Genomic DNA, 22,281 nt, shown 5'->3' on the forward strand with positions numbered 1-22,281 from the left:
GAAAACATGTAGGGAAATTACAAAGCATTTGATCCTGTGCATGATTAAGAATAACACCAATTTGATTCTAATATATATATATTTTTTAAGACAGAGTCTCACTCTATTGCCCAGGCTGGAATGTAGTGCCATGATTTTGGCTCACTGCAACCTCCACCTCCAGGGTTCACATGATTCTCCTGCCTCAGCCTCCCAAGCAGCTGGGATTACAGGTGTCCACCACCATGCCCAGCTAATGTTTTGAGTTTTTAATAGAGACAGGGTTTCACCATGTTGGCCAGTCTGGTCTTGAACTCCTGACCTCAGGTGATCCACCTGCCTCAGCATCCCAAAGTGCTGGGATTACAGGCATGAGCCACTCCACCCGGCCTTAATTCTAATCTTTCAAGATATTTTTAAAAATACACTTCACTATTTTATATTCCTACCAGCAGTTTAGAAGGGTTCCAACATTTTCACATCTTGTTAACACTTGTTATTCTCCGACTTTTGATTATAACCAACCAAGTGAATGTGAAGCGGCATCTCATCATGGTTTTGATTTGCATTTTCCTGATGACTAAAAATATTAAACATCTCTTCATGTGCCTTTTGGCCATTTGTGTATCTTTGTTGAAAAAATGTCCCTTCACATTCTTTAACCATTTTTCAACTGGGTTATTTGTCTTTTTATTATTGAATTGTACAAGTTATTTCCATATTCTTGATATGATCTCCCTATCAGATATGTTTTGCAAATAATTTCTGTCATTCTGAGGGTTGTCTTTTCACTTTTTTGATAATATCATTTGAATCACAAAGGGTTTTAATTTTGATAATCCAATTAATGTATCTTTTTTCTTTTGATGTTCATACTTTTGTAAGGCACCTAGAAAACCATTGCCAAATCCAAGGTCATGAAAATTTATCCTTATGTTTTCTTCTAAGAGTTTTATAGTTTTAGCATTCATATTTAATTATTTGATGCACTTCAAGTTGATTTTCATATGGGGTATGAGGTAGTAGTCCAACTTTATTCTTTATCCTGTGACTATCCAGTTGTCTCAGCACCGTTTATTGAACAAACTCTTCTTTCCTCATTGAATGGTCTTAGCACCCTCAGTGAAAATCAACTGACCACAGACATATGGGTTTATTTCTGGACTCTCGATGCTATTCTATGGATCTATATGCATATTCTTATGCCAATATTGTCTTGATTACTATTGCTTCATAGTAAATTTTGAAATTGGAAAGTGCAACTCCTCCCACTTTGTTCTTCTTTTTAAAAATTACTTTGGATATTCCAGGTCCTTTGATATAAAATAGTGCAACTAGTTTGGAAAGCAGTGTGGTGGTTCCTCAAAAATGTATACATGGAGCTATCATTTGACCCATCAGTTACACTCCTAGGTATATACCCAAGAAAAATGAAAACATATGTCCACGCAAAAATGTGTACATTGATATTATAGCAGCATTATTCATAATAGCCAAGAGATGGAATCAACCCAAATGATTATCAGCTGAGGAATGGTTAAACAAAATGTGGTATATCTATATAATGGGACATTTTCAACCAGTAATAGGTATGAAGTACTGATACTTGCTACAAGTTGGATAAAATATTATATTAAGAGAAACAATTCAGTCCAAACAAACACATTTTACATGATTCTATTTATATAAAATGTTCAAAATAGGAAAATCTGTAGAGATGGAATGTAGATTTGTGGTTGCCTGGGGCTGGGGGTGGGAGTCTGGGTGTTTTGGGAGGTGAAAACTGGAGTACAGGGTTTCCTTGGGGGATGCTAAAATGTTCTAAAACTGATTATGTTAATTGGGTGGACAACTCTGTGAATGTACTAAAAACTATTGAATTATAGACTGTAAATTTGAAAAAAATAAATAAATACACTTCAGTGTAACCCTTATTTTTTTAAGCTAGGACTAAAAGAAAAAAAAATTCCTACCAAAAATTCAATAACGCATTTTAGAAACCAGTATTTGTCAACATCTCTCAATACGGAGTGAGAGTATACATCAAAACAAAATTTAGTATAATACATTTTATAAAGTCAACACATGATTCAATAGTAAACATCTATCTGTTAAACTGACACTCTCTAAGTGTAAAATTCTCTATATTGAAAAGAATGGGTTTCTTGCCATTAATTTATCTATTTGATGACTTAATGTGTATTAAACAAATAGTTGTTGAAGACATTCTAGGTGTCAAGCATGGTATTATATATCACACACACAAATAAATATAAGAATTGTATCCTTTTGCCTTTTGCAAGAAATTCACTGTCCAGTGAAAGGAGAGTTAAATAAGAAAATAAACATAATGCAATACTGGAAAGAATGAAGGAATAACTTGGTAGCACAATATGCTTACACCTAAGAAAAATGGAAGTAGAAGAAAAAGCTGTCTGAAGAGTGATATCTGAAAGAAGTCTCAAGTGATTTATTTGGAAAACTATTTCTAAAAACTAGAATTTAGTTAAGAATTATAAAGAAAATTATAACATATGGTAAGAATTTTGCATAAAAATGTAATTCACAAAAGCGGTATCTTAAGAGCAATAAAAAATAAATTATCTTCCTTTTCCAGCCATAATGTTATAATGGAGACCAGATTTAACCTTCTGCTCTAAACAACTAGAAAACTGACCAGTACAACTAAAACAAGGGTTTTATGTTTTGGACAATAGACTAGAAATGACAGTGAACTCTTTGATTACCCCATCATACTGTCTGGAGAAAGTCTCTGGTCTTCTGCACAGATTGTGGGAACACAAATGGAACATGGCATTCTCCATGAGTAGAGAAGATAGATTTGAGAATTCAGGAAGGCCAAAATAAATAGAATTTTCTGTGTACAGTACCAGAGAAAAGTGAGTTGCAGAGGTCTCCAGAAATCTGCAGAGGATTAGCCTTAAGTCTTCAACTGAACACTGATCATCATAATTATGTGAGGAAACTATGGGGTTTGGAAAAAACCACCAGAAAAGAACAGACCCAACAGAAAACTGATAAGAATGGAAAGCATATAGCTGAGAAATGTGAGCAGAGGAAAGTAAGACCCATGATGGAGAAGAAGGCCTAGGAAACAGAGCTAGTGAAGGAAGATGAACATGAAAAACAGACCAGAAATTAACATCTAAAGGGAGGAGAAAAATCAGTGAGCATAGTGCCAAGACCTTTCCCTAGTCAAATATAATAGTTTAAAATACAGCTTCTCTCTCTGGGCAGCGCGTCTCTGAAAGAAAGGCAGCAGCCCCAGTCAGGGACTTACAGATAAAATTCCCATCTCCCCGGGACAGAGCACCTAAGGGAAGGGGCAGCTGTGGGCAGCTTCAGCAGACTTAAATATTCCTGCCTGCTGACTCTGAAGAGAGAAGCAGATCTCCAAGCACAGCACTTGAGCTCCGCTAAGGGTCAGACTGCCTCCTCAAGTGGGTCCCTGACCCCAGTGACTCCTGACTGGGAGACACCTCCCAGCAGGGGTCGACAGACACCTCATACAAGAGAGCTCCAGCAGGCATCTGGCGGGTGCCCCTTTGTACGAAGCTTCCAGAGGAAGGAACAGGCAGCAATCTTCACTGTTCTGCAGCCTCCGCTGGTGATACCTAGGCAAAGAGGGTCTGGAGTGGACCTCCAGCAAACTCCAGCAGACATGCAGCAGAGGGGACTGAATGTGAGAAGGAAAACTAACGAACAGAAAGGAATAGCATCAACATCAACAAAAAGGACGTCCACACAGAAACCCCATCCAAAGGTCACCAGCATCAAAGACTAAAGGTAGACAAATCCACAAAGATAGGAAAAAAAAAAAAAAAACAGCAAAAAAAGGCTGAAAATCCAAAAACCAGAACTCCTCTTCTCCTCCAAAAGATCACAACTCCTTGCCAGGAAGGTCACAAAACTGACAGAGAATGACTTAGATGAACCGACAGAAGTAGCCTTCGGAAGGTGGGTAATAACAAACTCTTCCGAGCTAAAGGAGCATATTCTAACCCAATGAAAGGAAGCTAAGAACCTTGAAAAAAGCTTAGAGGGATTGCTAATTAGAATAACCAGTTTAGAGAAGAACATAAATGACCTAATGGAGCTGAAAAACACAGCACAAGAACTTCATGAAGCATACACAAGTACCAATAGCCGAATCAATCAAGCAGAAGAAAGGATATCACAGATTGAAGAACAACTTAATGAAATAAAGCATGAAGACAAGATTAAAGAAAAAAGAGTGAAAAGGAGCCGGGCGCAGTGGCTCACACCTGTAATCCCAGCACTTTGGGAGGCGGAGGTGGGTGGGTCACGAGGTCAGGAGATCGAGACCATCCTGGCTAACACGGTGAAACCCCGTCTCCACTAAAAATACAAGAAATTAGCCAGGCGTGGTGGTGGGCACCTGTGGTCCCAGCTACTCGGGAGGCTGAGGCAGGAGAATTGCGTGAACCCGGGAGGTGGAGCTTGCAGTGAGCCGAGATCGTGCCACTGCACTCCAGCCTGGGCGACACAGCGAGACTCCATTTCAAAAAAAAAAAAAAAAAAAGAAAAGGAACAGACAAGGCTTCCAAGAAATATGGAACTATGTGGCAAGACCAAACCTTCATTTCACTGGTGTACCTGAAAGTGAGGGGGAGAATGGAACCAAGAGAATGGAAAACGCTCTTCGGGATATTATCCAGGAGAACTTCCCCTGGCAAGACAGTCCAACATTCAAATTCAGGAAAATACGGAGAACAGCACAAAGATACTCCTTGAGAAGAGTAACCCCAAGTCGCATAATCCTCAGATTTCCCAAGCATGAAATGAAGGAAAAAAATGTTAAGATCAGCCAGAGAGAAAGCTTGGGTTACTCCATAAGGCAAGCGCATCAGACTAACAGTGGATGTCTCTGAAGAAACCCTACAAGCCAGAACAGAGTGGGGGCCAATATTCAACATTCTTAAAGAAAATAATTTCAACCCAGAATTTCATATCCAGCCAAACTAAGCTTCACAAGTGAAGGAGAAATAAAATCCTTTACAGACAAGCAAATGCTGAGAGATTTTGTCACCCTCAGGCCTGCCTTACCAGAGCTCCTGAAGGAAGCACTAAACATAGAAAGGAACAACTGTTACCAGCCACTGCAAAAACATACCAAATTGTAAAAACCATCGACACTATGAAAAATTGCATCAACTAACAGGCAAAATAACCAGCTAGCATCATAATGACAGGATCAAATTCACACATAACAATATTAACCTTAAATGTAAATGGGCTAAATGCCTCAATTAAAAGATTCAGACTGGAAAATTGGATAAAGAGTGAAGACCCATGGGTATGCGGTATTCAGGAGACCTGTCTCACGTGTGTAGGCTCAAAATAAAGAGATGGAGAAATATTTACCAAGAAAATGGAAAGCAAAAAAAAGCAGGGATTGCAATCCTAATCTCTGATAAAATAGACTTTAAACCAACAAAGATCAAAAAAGACAAATAAGGGCATTATGTCATGCTAAAGAGATCAATGCAACTAGAAGAGCTAACTATGCTAAATATATGTATACACCCAATACAGGAGCACCAGATCCATAAAGCAAGTTCTTAAGAGACCTGCAAAGAGACTTAGACTCCCATACAATAATGGTGGGAGATTTTAACACCCCAATGGCAATATAAGATCAACAAGACAGAAAATTAACAAGAATATTCATGACTTGAACTCAGCTCTGGACCAAGCAGACCTAATAGACATCTACAGAACTCTCCACCCCAAATCAACAGAATATACATTCTTCTCACTCCCACATCACACTTATTCTAAAACTGACCACATAATTAGAAGTAAAACACACCTCAGCAAATGGAAAACAACAAATATCATAACAAACAGTCTCTCAGACCGCAGTGCAATCAAATTAGAACTCAGGATTAAGAAACTCACTCAAAACCACACAACTACATGGAAACTGAACAAATTGCTCCTGAATGACACACTGGTTAAATAACAAAATTAAGGCAGAAATAAAGAAGTTATTTGAACCAATGAGAACAAAGACACAATGTACCAGCATCTCTGGGACACTCCTTAGTGTTTAGAGGGAAATTTATAGCACTAAATGGCCACAGGAGAAAGCAGAAAAGATCTAAAATCAATACCCTAACATCACAATTAAAAGAACTAGAAAGTAAGAGCAAACAAATTCAAAAACCAGCAGAAGACAAGAAATAACTAAGATCAGAGCAGAACTGAAGGAATTTGAGACACAAAAAACCTTTCAAAAAATCAATGAATCCAGGAGCTGTTTTTTTTGAAAATATTAACAAAATAGATAGATCACTAGCCAGACTAATAAACAAGAAAAGAGAAAAGAATCAAATAGACACAATAAAAAATAGTAAACGGGATATCACCACTGAGCCCGCAGAAATACAAACTACCATCAGAGAATGCTATAAACGTCTCTATGCAAATAAACTATAAAATCTGGAAGAAAGATAAATTACAGGACACATACACCCTCCCAAGACTAAATCAGGAAGAAGTCAAATCCCTGAATAGACCAATAACAAGTTCTGAAATTGAGGCAGTAATTAATAGCCTACCAACCAAAAAATGCCCAGGATCAGATCAATTCACAGCTAAATTCTACCAGAGGTTCAAAGAGGAGCTGGTGCCATTCTTTCTGAAACCATTGCAAACAACAGAAAACGAGGGACTCCTCCGTAACTCATATTACAAGGCCAGCATCATCCTGATACCAAAATCTGGCAGAGACACAACAACAACAAAATTTCAGGCCAATATCCCCGATGAACATCAACGCAAAAATCCTCAAGAAAATACTGGCAAACTGAATCCAGCAGCACATCAAAAAGCTTATCCACCAAGTCGGCTTCATCCCTGGGATGCAAGGCTGGTTCAACATATGCAAATCAAAAAACATAATCCATCACATAAACAGAACCAATGACAAAAACCACATGATTATTTAAATAGATGAAGAAAAGACTTATGATAAAATTCAACACCACTTCATGGTAAAAACTCTCAATAAACTAGGTATTGATGGAAGATATCTCAAAATAATAAGAGCTATTTATGACAAACCCACAGCCGATATCATAGTGAATGGGCAAAAGCTGGACGCATTCCCTTTGAAAACCAGTAAAAGACAAAGATGGTCTCTCTCATCAAGTTCCGGCCAGGGCAATCAGGCAAGAGAAAGAAATAAAGGGCATTCAAATAGGACGAGAGAACGTCAAATTGTCTCTGTTTGCAGATCACATGATTGTATACTTAGAAAACGCCATCGTCTCAGCCCAAAATCTCCTTAAGCTGATAAGCAACTTTGGCAAATATTCAGGATACAAAATCAATGTGCAAAAATCACAAGCATTCCTATACCCCAATAACAGACAAACAGAGAGCCAAATCATGAGTGAACTCCCATTCATAATTGCTACAAAGATAATAAAATACCTAGGAATCCAACTTATAAGGGATGCGAAGGACCTCTTCAAGGAGAAGTACAAACCATTGCTCAAGGAAATAAGAGAGGATGTAAACAAATGGAAAAACATTCCATGCTCATAGATAGGAAGAATAAATATTGTGAAAATGGCCATACTGCCCAAAGTAATTTATAGATTCAATGCTGTCCCCGTAAAGCTACTGTTGACTTTCTTTACAAAATTAGAAAAAAAACTACTTTAAATTTCATATGGAACCAAAATAGAGCCTGTATAGCCAAGACAATCCTAAGAGAAATGAACAAAGCTGGCGGCATCACGCTACCTGACTTCAAGCTATGCTACAAGGTTACCATTACCAAAACAGCATGGGACTGGCACCAAAACAGACATACAGACCAATGGAACAGAATAGAGGCCTCAGCAATAACACCACACATCTACAACCATCTGATCTTTGACAAACCTGACAAAAACAAGCAATGGGGAAAGGATTCCCTATTTAATAAATGGTATTGGGAAAACTGGCTAGCCATATGCAGAAAGCTGAAACTGGATCCTTTCCTAACACCTTATACAAAAATTTACTCCAAATGCATTAAAGACTTAAATGTAAGTCCTAAAGCCATAAAAACCCTAGAAGAAAACCTAGGCAATCAATACCATTCAGCACATAGGTATGGGCAAAGACTTCATGATTAAAACACCAAAAACAATGACAACAAAAGCCAAAATTTGCAAATGGGATCTAATTAAACTAAAGAGCTTTGGCACAGCAAAAGAAACTATCATCAGAGTGAACAGGCAACCTACAGAATGGGAGAAAAGTTTTTCATTCAATCCATCTGACAAAAGGCTAAAATTCAGAGTCTACAAGAAACTTAAACAAATTTACAAGAAAAAAACAACCCCGTCAAAAAGTGGGCAAAGGATATGAGCAGACACTTCTCAAAAGAAGACATTTATGCAGGCAACAAACATATGAAAAAAAAGCTCATCATCAGTGGTCATTAGAGGAATGCAAATCAAAACCACAGTGAGATACCATCTCACGCCAGTTAGAATGGCGATCATTAAAAAGTCAGGAAACAACAGATGCTGGCGAAGTTGTGGAGAAACAGGAATGCTTTTACACTGTTGGTGGGAGTGTAAATTAGTTCAATCATTGTGGAAGACAGTGTGGCAATTCCACAAGGATCTAGAACCAGAAATACCATTTGACCCAGCAATCCCATTACTGGTTATATACTCAAAGGATTATAAATAATTCTACTATGAAGACACATGCACATGTATGTTTATTGCAGGACTATTCACAATAGCAAAGACTTGAAACCAACCCAAATGCCCATCAATGATAGACTGGACAAAGAAAATGTGGCACATATATACCACGGAATACTATGCAGCCATAAAAAATGATGAGTTCATGTCCTTTGCAGGGGCATGGATGAAGCTGGAAACCATCATTCTCAGCAAACTAACACAGGAACGGAAAATCAAACACCACATGTTCTCACTCATAAGTGGGAGTTGAACAGTGGGAACACAGGGACACAGGGAGAGGAACATCACACACCAGGGCCTGTTGGTGGGTGGGGGCAAGGGGAGAGATAGCATTAGGAGAAATACCTAATGTAGATGACAGGTTGATGGTTGTAGCGAACCACCATGGAGCGTGTATACCTATGTAATAAAACTGTACGTTCTGCACCTGTATCCTAGAACTTAAACTACTGAAAAAAATCAATTAGTTAAAAAAAGATTTTCAGTTAAGCTGTGGTTGAATAAAAGAACCAACCACTTCCCCATGTAATATTGATAAGCATGGAATGCATGAATCATAGAGTCTCAAGGTAAGAAGATTTGCTCCAAAGCTACCTTGACTCAATTAATGGGATTCAGCTGGAAACAAAGAAAAACCTTGAGGGAGAAGTACCAGTTCTAATAAAATGCTCACAGTTAAAACAAAAATAAACAAAAACTGATATATTCATGTCTTATGTTTTTAAAGTTCAACCAAACATAAAATTGGGGGCATAATTCCTGTGGGGTTAATAAAATAAGTACATTTCTTCAGCCAGTTGATGAAAAATATGTAATTTCATTTACAGCCCCTGTTGGTTTTAAAAATGAAGTGTTTTTCAAGTATACACAATGATACTTATATGCCTTCAGGTATAAATATTAAATGATCTAAAAGAACACAATTTTGCTTTATTGATTCCAGCTGTCAAAATGATAAAATACAACTTTATTTCCTTCTATTACAGAAAGCTGGTCAGGCTGTTTAGAGTGATAGAGGCACTAGTATCAAAAGAAGAGAGAAAGCACATAGAGAAGATAAAAGTGCATCCAATGTCTAACCAAAATGGTAAACTACTTAGGGAAACTTCACCCAGAATAAGAGTGTGATTGAAAATCAAACAGAAAAGTATAGCACCTAGTCATAATCTTAAATCAAAAGAGTTATTCTTATCATCTGATGTTCCCAAATTATATACAGAATTTTATCCACATGAAAATATGGATTGAATTTTCATGTCTTGTTTCTTCAGGATTAAAATCCTTTTTAGAAAGTAAAACATGAAATTTTCAAAGAAAAGGGAAAATAAAGAGCATGTTATTAAAAAAAGAAGACATTATTGGAATACAAAAGTTAATGTGGTTTCTACACTTGAAGTTTCTTAGAATTGAAAACATAGAAAGGAGGGGTTAGATATTGCATAACCTCAAGTTGTTAAAGCAGGATGAGGAGTAAGGCTCTTAGGAAGGAAGAGACAGCTTCATGGCAGAAGCAAGGAGTCCAGGGAAGGTGGTAAGAACTGCCTCAGAGCATCAGCGAGCTACTGAAACATTAAAATGTATAAATAGCAATTAATAAGATCTAGAGAAGCATTGGAAGCCCCTGGCTAAAGTATGATCAGGTACACAGAACCACAACAGAGGCAAGAATGTGACCATGTTTAGAAATCAAATGTCAGAATATGGTAAATTAGTCAGCAGTAAGTGAAGAAGTCAAAGGTATGGTACATAGTATTAAAATTCAGGACAAGCACCAAGTTTAGGTTTCAAGTACTCTAAGCTTAAGGAACTAGACAGGTAGTAAATGAGTTGTGACAGTAGTTTATAAACTAAAGAGAGTATATGGAATTAAATTGAAAAACGGAAAGTTTGGGGACAGGCTAACATTTAGGTGGCACTGTGACAGCAATTTTTATAGATAAATTCATATAATCCTCAAAATGACTGCACAAAATTAGTGGTAGCCCTATATTATAGATGAGCAAACTGAGGCTATGTCATAGAACTTTTCTAAAGACAAAGAGCTAGTAAGTTATAGAATGGAAAGTCTGGGGTTTATTCACCTTCCAAGCTTCTGTCATATTACCAGGCACTGAAATTGAACAACTGAAGGCCTTTAAAAATTTTGGAAAATGCATAAGGACTTTGAGCTAACATTTGCTTTAGTGTGGTAGCATTTACATCATCCTTGACTAGCCAGTGAAAAACCTGTAATAAGTGATCTGAGAACAGTGAGAGTTCGCCAAAATCATGTCAGCAACATTGTGACTTGGCGATCAGTGCGTTTCCTACTTGTTCTTTGGAAGTAACTTCCACAGTCCATCTTTTTGGAGAATGAGACTCATTTGTAATGAATATATGCCCAACCCCAGGTTTTTAGAATGTTAAAGAAGGGAAGTGACTTTAAAAGTCCTAAGTATTTTTCAGATGAGAAAATTGAGATTAAGACAGGTTAATATACTTAAAATTTTAAAAATAACGTCTGTCCAGGGCCAGAGAGGGAATAATACCAAACGAACATGTTGAGAGTGTCTTTGTTCACTTGTTCCCACTTAGATATTTATGGGGAAAGGTCTTTAGAAGACTGAAGAATATCAACACATCTATGGTGCTATGTATATTTATTCATGAAATTTTTGTCTGAATCACAAAAATCTTGTATTTCTTTTAAGCTTTCAAACAAAATAATTTTATATAAAAATAGTTTCTTATTTAAGAAAATTACTAAATTATGAAGAATATAAGCAATTGTTTTTCATGATGTATCAGCCTTGTGCTTAATTTGCCATTAGGAGGAAACAATAATCTCTAAGAAAGCTAATTCAGTATTGTAGCTTTTTAAAATGGATTGGATTATATTCCCCCCGTGACACGTTAAAGTCTCAACCTCCAATAACTCAGAATGTGATGTTATTTATAAATAGAGTTATTAGAGATGTAATTAGTTAAGGTGAGATTGAGACTGAATCCATTATGACTGGTGTTCTTCTAAAAAGATGATGTGAAGACACACGGGCAGAACACATGTGACGGGAGGCAGACATTGGAGTGATGCAGCTACAAGTCAAGAAACATCAAAGCTTGACCACCACCAAGGAAGCTAGGAGGGGGCGTGGAGGGATTCTCCCCTGTAGGTTTCTGAGGAAGCATGACCCTGCTGATACTTTGCTTTAGTACAGCTAGACTCCAGAATTGTGAGACAATAAATCTCTGCTGTTTTGAGACAATCAGTTTCTGGTATTTTATTATGGCAGACCTAGAAGACTAATATGTTACATTGTTCATCAAAATATATTCACTATTCCAGCATTGGTGTCACAATTAAAAGACTTAGAGTAAATATAATCAAATGTCATGTCTTCAACATCCACCATCCTCTTTAAATATTTTATTTTATAGTTCTGTATTTTCTAATCATTACCTCTGCTCTCTCTCTCAATCGTTCAAATTATATTGAAGTCTTTCCACTCCATTTTGACTTTGTTACATAAAAATGCACACTACACACACACACTCACACACACACACAGACATATGCATAGAATATTCCAGTTAAAAATCACTATGATCAGGGCATTCATAGCTTATGTTATTAAATATTATAGTTAAGTAGAGTTCCTCAATTCAACATGAAGATACAAATCAATTTCCAAGAATGAGTATAGATGCACAACACTAAACATATATTTTAGAATCAACATGACTTATCAACTCTTGGCAGATGCAGAAATCAGAGGTTCTTTCTGTGCCTCAGGGTTGTAATAAGGAATGTCATTATAAACTTACCAGAGTTTCGCATTATAATAGAGCTGTTGTTAGAGACAGTTTTATAGCTGATAAAAATTTCTGATAAGCCTACTTGTAGTGTGTCTAAAAATTGGTTTGCATTATTTTCCTTTATTTATCCTTAGAGGGTGGCTTAAGATGCTTCTCTCTGCTTCATAAAATTGATTATCAAAACAAAAATAATCCAATGCATCAGAAAATTCCATTGACTCATCTTTCAAAACATATCCAGAATCTAACCATTTCTCAAGCTTTCATGCTGACAGACTAGACTGAGCCATGGCCATTTCTAGCCTGGATTAGGGCATTAGCCTCTTAACTATTCTCCCTTCATGTATTCCTGCCCAAACCTCACACACTGATCTGTTCTCCATAGTATAGCCAGAGTGGTCACTCAGATAATTTCACTTCTCTGCTTAAAACCCTGGAATAAGTCTTTATTTCCACTCAGAATACAAAACAAGATCTTAAAATTGCCTAAAATTATCAGAATCTCCTCTCCCCCATTATATGTGTGCCTTCATCCTCCACAAGTCTCTATCTTGCTTGCCTGCTCACCCACACTGTCGCCCCTGATGATCCTAGAAAATGTCAATACATGCCTACATTAACACAGTACTGGCTTTTTGCTCTGTGGGCTATTCTTCTCCCCTATAGCTACACAGCTAGCTCTCATCCTCTTCAAGTTGTCTTCGTCAAAGAGATCAATCCTGATAGTAGAATGTAACAGTGTTGTCACTCACTCTTCAACCCAGAACTTGTGACACCCCACACTTGTTCTACTTCTACTTTTTCTTTTATCACATTCTCTTTCTCTCTCTCTTTCTCTGTGTGCGTGTGTGTGTGTGTGTGGTGTGTGTGTGTGTGTTTTATGCTTAGTGTTTATTATCTGTCTCTCTCCACTAGAAGTTAATTAAGCTCCAGAGGGCATAAAATTTCTCTTATTTTCTTGTTTAGCAATGTATCACTAACTATGGAGTCCAGGACATGGTGTATTCACAATAAAATATGCTGCTAGTGAAACATGGTTGTTATGGAAGAACATATTTTATGATAATCACTATTACACTTAGGCGATAACACTGTTGAGGGGTTTAAGTAATATCTTAATTACTGACATTAAATACCATTTCAAAATATTGCTGACTGATGCCTATTAAAGTGACAACTTGTCGTACTGCACCACATGCTTCAAGTATAAATATATTTGGAAGGCAACAGAAATATCTTTTCATTAATTTTCTATGTACAAGTGACTGACATTAGTAAATAGAATTTAAAAAGTCTGTGGAGAAGCAAGTTCTTCTCCTCATTAGCAGAATTAGGTATGTTGGTCCTACCCATGGGCAAAAGAATGTGTCTCAGGTCTTTATTCCAGTTTTGATCCCTGCTCCGTTGCTTTAATCAATTCTGCCCTGGCCTTTCTCAATACCTGGAGTAAGAGATGCTCTTCACTAGAAGACCCAGCTAACATCTGCCCTAGCAGGAAAGTCACTGAAGGCCTGAAGGACAAAAATGATAAGCAGAACTTCACTTCCTTCCTTGAACAGTATATTAGAAGGAAAAATCCATGATATCTGGATTTCACACACTCAAATTCCAATGCCAACTCACTGGAACCTGAGCCAAGATAGTCTTTGCCTTTATATCATCTGGAAAGTTGTATAGAGACCAAATCTTCAACCCCAGATCATTCTCATGTATGAAGCAGGTATTAAATAAATGCCAGTTACTATTATAATTGTACTTGAAACCAGGAATTTTTGTCCTCATTTCAATGATCTCTAAAGATGCCCACTGAGTATCTGTGTTGTTTCTTGGTCCAACCATTTCCTCCTTATAAATGTCCTCCACAAGCCTTATTATCACTGGACCAGGTCACAGACAGGGTTATTGGCTTAAGTCCTCTGCTTAGAACATGAAAATGCCCATTCTCATTCATATTCTCAGTGTAGAACTGATATTAAGTCCTGAAATTCTGCTGTACTGAATCTTTGCTCAAGAACAGACAGCTCTTTCCTACATGAATCCTGCTTTCTGGACATCTGGAATCAAGCACTATACTGGCCGGTTACTTTGAAATAAGCCATGATCCCTTACCTTTACATCTCTCACTAGCTGACTGGAGTCTTGGGTATCAAATCATTGACCTTTTCAAGGTCACTCTTAGCCATCATTAAGTTGATAATTTATTGGGATTACTGTATATTGAACCACCCAACTTCTTCCTTAGGAACCAGTCACATTATATTTATTTAATTTTTAAGTCCCAGGGTGTTTTCTATTCCTAGACTTCGACATTTTTATAGCTTATGTTGCTCTGTTCATAGAAGCTTTCATAGCTAAGTCTTCTTAACCTATATTAACTTGATAAGTCTTTGTGACAATTTTTAAGATAGATGACATACAGCCTTTCTGGGATCTCCATTCTTACCGCAAAGCTTTGGATAAAGTATTATGTCTATTAATATATAACTCCTCCTGAAAAAGCCCAAATACTGCTGAGGGAAGCTAACAGAAACAACAAATGACCAAAGTCAAGGTGACATTGAGTTATGCACAATATTCTATAGGAGCAAGGATAAAGGGAAAAATTAAATCTTCAAGGTTTTTTTCACAGAAGTCTTCCAATAGGCAGTGGCATTTGAATTGGGCCTCAGGACAGGAATTCTGATAGACTGGGCAATAAAGGGCATTCATGAGAAGGGACTATGAGCACTAAAGTGCAGAGTTGTGCAACTGTATGACAGGACTGAGGAATGGTGAATCATAAAACAGGTTAGAAATGAGTGGTAGAGAATGACTTTAGATGATGCAATCAAGGTTGAATATACTAGTTGGAATGCTTAGGATTTTAAACCTTTTCTCATAAAAAAGAATAACTCTTGTAACTTTTAAAATAGAGGAAAGAAAATAATATGTTTATGTGTATATTATTTTTTAAACCTCTGAAAATAATGTGGAAGGCGGAATAGAAAGACTAGAGACTAGAAATTGTCCATTTAGAGAGAACTGCATTAGTTCAAGAGAGATCATAAGAGCCAAAACTGGAGTTGTAATAAACAGACATAAAAAGCTGAACGAGAGAATTCCTAAATATAATTCATAGTATTTTTGATAAAGTTTACCCTGAAGTTTAGAAATCCAGATGGATGTAAATTTCATATGAGAGATGAATCAGGGAAAAGGAAATATGGGTAGGGAGAGAGATGAAGATTTTTGGTATTGGGAAGATTACAATTTTATCTCAAGTTTAAAGTATTGAGAAACTTACAGGTGAAACACAATAAATAGTACAAAATAAGAAAGTATATATCTCTGCAGATATTTGAAGCTATGAGTGAAAGTGCAAAGACAAATTGTGGAACAAAGGAATAAGAATTGACTAAAGAATTAAAGATGAGTGGAAAGAGAGGAGGAAGAGAGAAAGAGAGTGATGGGAAACATCTAAGAGCAAATGTTGGAGGATTCTAACATTTAAGTGGTCAGCATGTGAAGAGGAGACTGTGCATAAAACTGGGGTGGTAGAGTAGGGAAGGAAATTACAAAATAGTGGCACCATGGACCGAGCTACATACAAAATGTTCTGGGCTGAGTTGAAAATGAAAATCAGAACCATTTGTTCAAAAAAGTAGAGAAAATGTACCGTTACAGGTAATTAGATATAAAGTTTTTCCTTTGTTTTATGGTCTTTATCTAATCATTTTATGGTATTTTATTTGCTGTTTAATGTCATTCTATGTAAGAAAAATTTTCAAATATTGGCATAAATACTACCATTTATCTTTATGTTGCATAATGCCAGCTTTAATAACAAATATAATTTAACAATTAAACATCAAAATTACATAATTCATATTTCATGGTTCATACATGCATGTTATTCTTATCACAACAGTGGAAACACTGAAGCCAGTGGCTTGTATAATGCCCTTATGTTGTACTCGAGTCTCATTGAGCTGTTACATACTGTGGCTCCACCAAGAGTGAAGTCCTTCTGAGGTCACACACCCCTGAAGCCAACACTGGACAGATCTGAGGGCTTCATGAAGGGCAGGTAATGGGTGTCTACCACTGTCTATGTCTTTATCATAGGGCGCCATCAGAGTGGTAGAGAAGACAGGGACATTGTGACTTGAGATAGAACAATAGGATTAAGTAGGTCTGAAATCTGAACTTTTCTGAGTCCATTTATGGCTGATACTAAAAACTTGGCGAGAAAAGTAAAATAAACCAAACTGAGAATTGTCAAAATTTACGCATATCGTTGTATCAGATGCTGACAAGTTTTCCTGTAAAGAAGAACATAGTAAGTATTCTGGGCTTGCTATGTGTGACACAACCTCTGTCACAGCTATTCAACTTTGTTGTCATTGTACGAAATTAGTCATAGATAATATGTAAACCAGCGGTCTCCAACCCCTGGGCCATGGATTGGTACCTGTCTGTGGCCTGTTAGGAAGTGGGCCACATAGCAGGAAGTGAGCCTCCTATCAGATCAACAGCCACATTAGATTCTCATTGGAGGTGAACCCCGTTGTGAACTGCACATGTGAGGGATCTAGGTTGCATGCTTCTGATGAGAATCTAACTAATGCCTGGTGATCTGAAGTAGAGCAGTTTCATCCCAAAACCATCCCCTAGCCCCCCGTGGAAAAACTGTCTTCCACGAAACTGGTCCCTGGTGCCAGAAATTTTGGGGACTGCTGATGTACATGAATTGGTATAGTTATAGCTGTGTTCCAGTAAAATTGTCTCTCCAAAAACAAGGAATGGGTCAGATTTGGCCTGCAGGCTATAGTTTGCCAATCCTTGGTCTTTTTTTTTTTTTGCTTGCTATTTTTCCAAGGTCATGTACCACTGAGATGGGTATTCAGCAATGAAAATGAAAGTATTTCAAAACCAAAGAACTGTAGAATGCACAAAAAGTTTGTATTATGAAACTATCACAATCACTCTACTGTATTCTCTATAGAATGTCAATAACACTATTCCATGCAGTGACTAGTGGGAATGAAATGCAAATAATGAATGATCTGGAATACTACAAACTAGCACAACACAAAAGCACGGGGCTTTCATTTGTTAGGAAGGTGCTAGCAGATGTACAGGAAAGAAAATGCCAGGATTTTACTTCTGATCTTATTGCTCCTGTGTGTTGGGTTTCAGCAGATACAGTTGGCCCCGTAGGAAAACCAGCAGCATTCATTGCTGGGTTAGTTCCAAATGAGGTTAATTGTATATATTTTAAGTAAGTTAGAACAAAAGTGACATTATATATTGTTACAAAAGATTCTGTCTTCCATGCAAATACTTCCTTGGCCACAGGAAAAGGGTTCTGAGTGACTTTTAATGTAGTAAAGTAACTTGGAGAGGTATGGTTGGAAGTGTCTACATTTTACTTGTAGGTTGGACATCTTCTTTGGTGTTTAATAGTTTTAATCAGAAGGAAAACTTTTTCCTTATTTGCTGGTTTATAAAATGTAAATATAGGAATGAGGAGTTTGAAAACCCTGGGATATAAACATTATTCAAAAAAACCCTAGGATATAAACATATGATTCAAAACACGTAGAAAAGAAAAAAGATGTTATTGTGTTAAAGAGTTACAGCTCATATTTGAACACTTCAGGGCCCAAATAAGCAAGGAGGCAAACAAACAAACAATCATAGTGGTGACTGGTGCCTGTCACAAAGTAGACCATCAATGAACACTTGAATATTGAATAAAATGATGTGATTAGGCCAGGCACAGTAGCTCACGCCTGTTATCCCAACACTTTGGGAGGCCAAGGTGGGCTTATCACCTGAGGTTAGGAGTTCAAGACCAGCTTGACCAACATGGAGAAACCCCATCTCTACTAAAAATACAAAATTAGCCAGGCGTGGTGACAGATGCCTGTTATCCCAGCTACTCAGGAGGCTGAGGCAGGAGAATCGCTTGAACCTGGGAGGCAGAGGTTGCAGTGAGTCGAGACTGCACCATCGCACTCCAGCCTGGGCAACAAGAATGAGATTCTGCCTCAAAAAAAAAAAAATGTGATTAATTCCACTCAATTTTTCTTCTAATTTCACTAAAACGTAAAGAATACTGTAGAAATGTGATTAACAATTTTAACATAAACATAATAATTTCACTAAAAATATGTAGATGGCATGTTTGGACATAAAATATATCTCTGTGTTCCATGCAAGATATATATTATACTTTTTTCAATTGATTTCCTGTCAACTATTATAATGCTATAACTTACAATAATTTCCTACATGAATATATTTCTCAAAATTCTTGTAAATAGTTTATTTTAATCTAACATGAATAAAATGATCAAATATGCTTTTTGAAATATTCTTAATATCTCAATAAAACACATATTTGCAAAAACATATTTTGTTCTGATAAAAAGTATATAGTAATGTGTAAAGCATGTAGAAAATAAAAGTAAATATTAAAAACAATATTAAGGTTCTAGAAGAATTAGGTTGCATATGTGTGGTGTGCATGTATACATGTATTTAGAAATAAGTTGTATACATGGTTTGACATTTTTTCCTATAGGAAGAGAGAAGCAATTTTCCATGTCAGTATTTAATAAAGCCACCATATTATGATAATAGTTGTTTTCCAATTTTTTAAATTTTAATATAATTTTTAATATATCAGTAATAATTTTCTAAAATTGAGATTATATTTTAATGCTTTTAAAATTTTTATTAACAAATAATCCTCCAGAAGGATGGTGCCAACTTACTCTCCCACCAATAGAGTGCCTCCACTGTGACTTTCCTAATTCAGACCATTACAATTGGAAAAAAAAAAGACTAACAAATAAGTAGTTAAAATTTGTGTCACATTTTGAATTTGATACTCTGAGTTGCTCTTAATAATTTTTGAATATATTTTACTGCATATAGGTTTTATTTGCAAATTGTTTTACTGTTCTAGTGGTCAGCATTTTGCCATCAATTTAAAAGAACACTTAATAATCATATGTCTGTCTTGTAAGGTAAAACATGGCTGCATATATTTTCTTTAACAATGCTTAAGATCATTTTTTGGCTTAGAAAGGTATTACTTTTAGTTAATGTACTATAAAATGTACTCACTATCAACATTTAATTTATAATTTTCTAATTTTGCTTTCACAGTTAAAAATTTTCAATTTTGAGATTAAATGAATACTATTATTTGACCCAGCAATATCGTTACTGGATATATACTCAAAATAAAATAGTTTTACTAAAAAGACACATACATTTGCATGTTCATTACTGCACTATTCATAACAGCAAAGACACGGAACCAACCCAGGTGCCAGTCAATGATGGACTGTATAAAAAAGGTGCGTATACATCACCACCTTTTATACAGTGTAGTAACACAGCCATAAAAAGAACAAAATCATGTCCTTTGCAGCCATAGGGATACAGCTTGAGGCCATTATCCTAAGTGAATTAACACAGGAATAGGAAACCAAATACTACATGTTCTCATGTGTAAGTAGGAGCTAAACAGTGAGTACCTATGGACATAAACATAGGACCGGCAGACACTTTGGACTAGTAGAAGTTGGGGAGGGAGCAGGTAGGGGTTGAAATACCTACCTATTGGATACTATGCTGACGACTTGGATGATGGGATCTGTACCTTAAACCTCAGCATCACACAATACACCATGTAATGAACCTGCACACATACCCACTGTATCTAAAATAAATGTTGAAACTTTTATTCAGATCATTTAATGTCTTGTTTTGCAATTCTATGTGGTTATTCCTAATACAATTTATTTTGGCCTGAAACGTAGAGAACGAGTTTTCAAAATAAAACAATGCATCAACAGAATTCAGTAAATAATCTTTCTCTATGGACTCACAATCACCCCTTGGATGTAGTTTTATATATAGCATGTATATCTAGACTTTCTATTCTATTTCCTTTTATCAGCACTGTCTGGAGCAATATAATATTTTAACTACAGTTTTTATGTGTTACAAAAACATACACATTCTCTTATTGCCCTTTCTATTCAACACTTTCTTGGTTATACTTTTGCACTTTCAAATAATATAAGTTCTAAGTATTATCTTATTTGGCCTTGTTTGGAATTTCTTTATACTTTTCAAATATTATATGTAACATTAACAGCCTACATTTCTGAGTGCTCAAATTAAGATATCACATGTCCATTTATATACTTTTATGGTTAGTAAATTTTACCTTTTAAACTGTTCTGTATGGTTTTAATAAGCAGTAGTTTGAATTTTTTGTTGCTTAATGCTATGATTTGGATATTTGTGTCTACTCTAAAATTCATGTTGAAGCTCAATCACCAGTGCTGCAGTATTAAAAAGTAGGGTCGTTAGGAGGTGTTTAGACCATGAAGTATTCTCTCTTCTGGATGTAATTAGTGTCTGATAACAGTGCTTGATGGGGTGAGTTCAGCCCTTTTGGCATTTCTTCCACATGAGGACAACCTAGAATGCACCATACATGAGGAAACATTCTTCACCAGACACTCATTGAACTTGCTAGCACCTTGATCTAGAACTTACCAGTCTCCAAAACTGAGAAATAAATACCCATTCTGTGGTATTTTGTAATAGTAGCACAAATAGACTAAGACACTTAATGCATTTTTTCCATATTTTCTAAATTATGTGTAAGAAATACGTGTACATGTATACATAAGGCATTTTGAACTGTTAATGAGTTTAATGGAACTATCTCTTCTGTTTCAGCATTAAGACAATGAATATTGTTGTGAGCTATTTCTATATTGGTATGATTAGGAAATATTAATAGATGCCAAAAAGATTTGAAGATGTAAATCTTTTCAGAAAGAAAAAACAAGAGATAAAATGAACACATTTAATAAACTATCGAGTGTTAAAGTCTTTTTGTTTAATGATGCAGTAAATTACATTATTAAATATCTTACCTTGACTTATCCTTTTTATTCTTGGAGGAAATGCCCCTTTGTCATTTACTAGAATTTTATCTGCAGTGTACATTTTTAAATTTAGAATTTTACAACTAAAAATGGAATAAACATAACTCGAACACTCTATTTTTCCTATCCACTGCTATTTGAGAATATTTGGTTCATGAAGCTCTGATTGCTCTTTCTTATATCCTTCCCAAATAACTAGTAGAAAAAATAGAGTTATATTGCTGTAGGAAAAGAATGACAAATTGCTAGAATATGTTCCCTTTTTCTCTTACATTTTATTTCCTTTGTATGTTAAATTAAATCACACAGAGTCATCCAGTTTCAAAGACGTCAGAGAAAAGGACTTTGATTCAATTTAATAGAGGTGTCACCGTACTACAGGGCCAGCAATCATGCACTTCAAAAAGTACACAAACTCAAAGAATCATGTTGATGGAGGTGGCTCCACGATGCCTCACTTTGTTAATCGCAAGAGGTTGCTCAGAGTGTCATTTTTTTTTCTAGTGGTCCAATACAAAGTGGGAAATCCACCAGCAGCAAGGGACTCTAAAATTATAGGCTTGCTACCTTAGCTACTTTTCTATTATGGAACTACCACATATGGTGGAAATGATAGCACTCGGTGGTCTACTTTGGAAGCAGACATCTCCCTTCATCAGTTACACATTTGTTCTATATTTTGGCAGTGTCACGGAAACCATTATGTGTAAGAAACAGGTATATATAATGGTTCAATCTTTCAAGATTTTTGCATTGTAGAACATTAGACTATGGCCTACTATATC

This window comes from Gorilla gorilla, chromosome 5 (assembly GCF_029281585.2).
Source record: "Gorilla gorilla gorilla isolate KB3781 chromosome 5, NHGRI_mGorGor1-v2.1_pri, whole genome shotgun sequence".
NCBI lineage: Eukaryota > Metazoa > Chordata > Mammalia > Primates > Hominidae > Gorilla > Gorilla gorilla.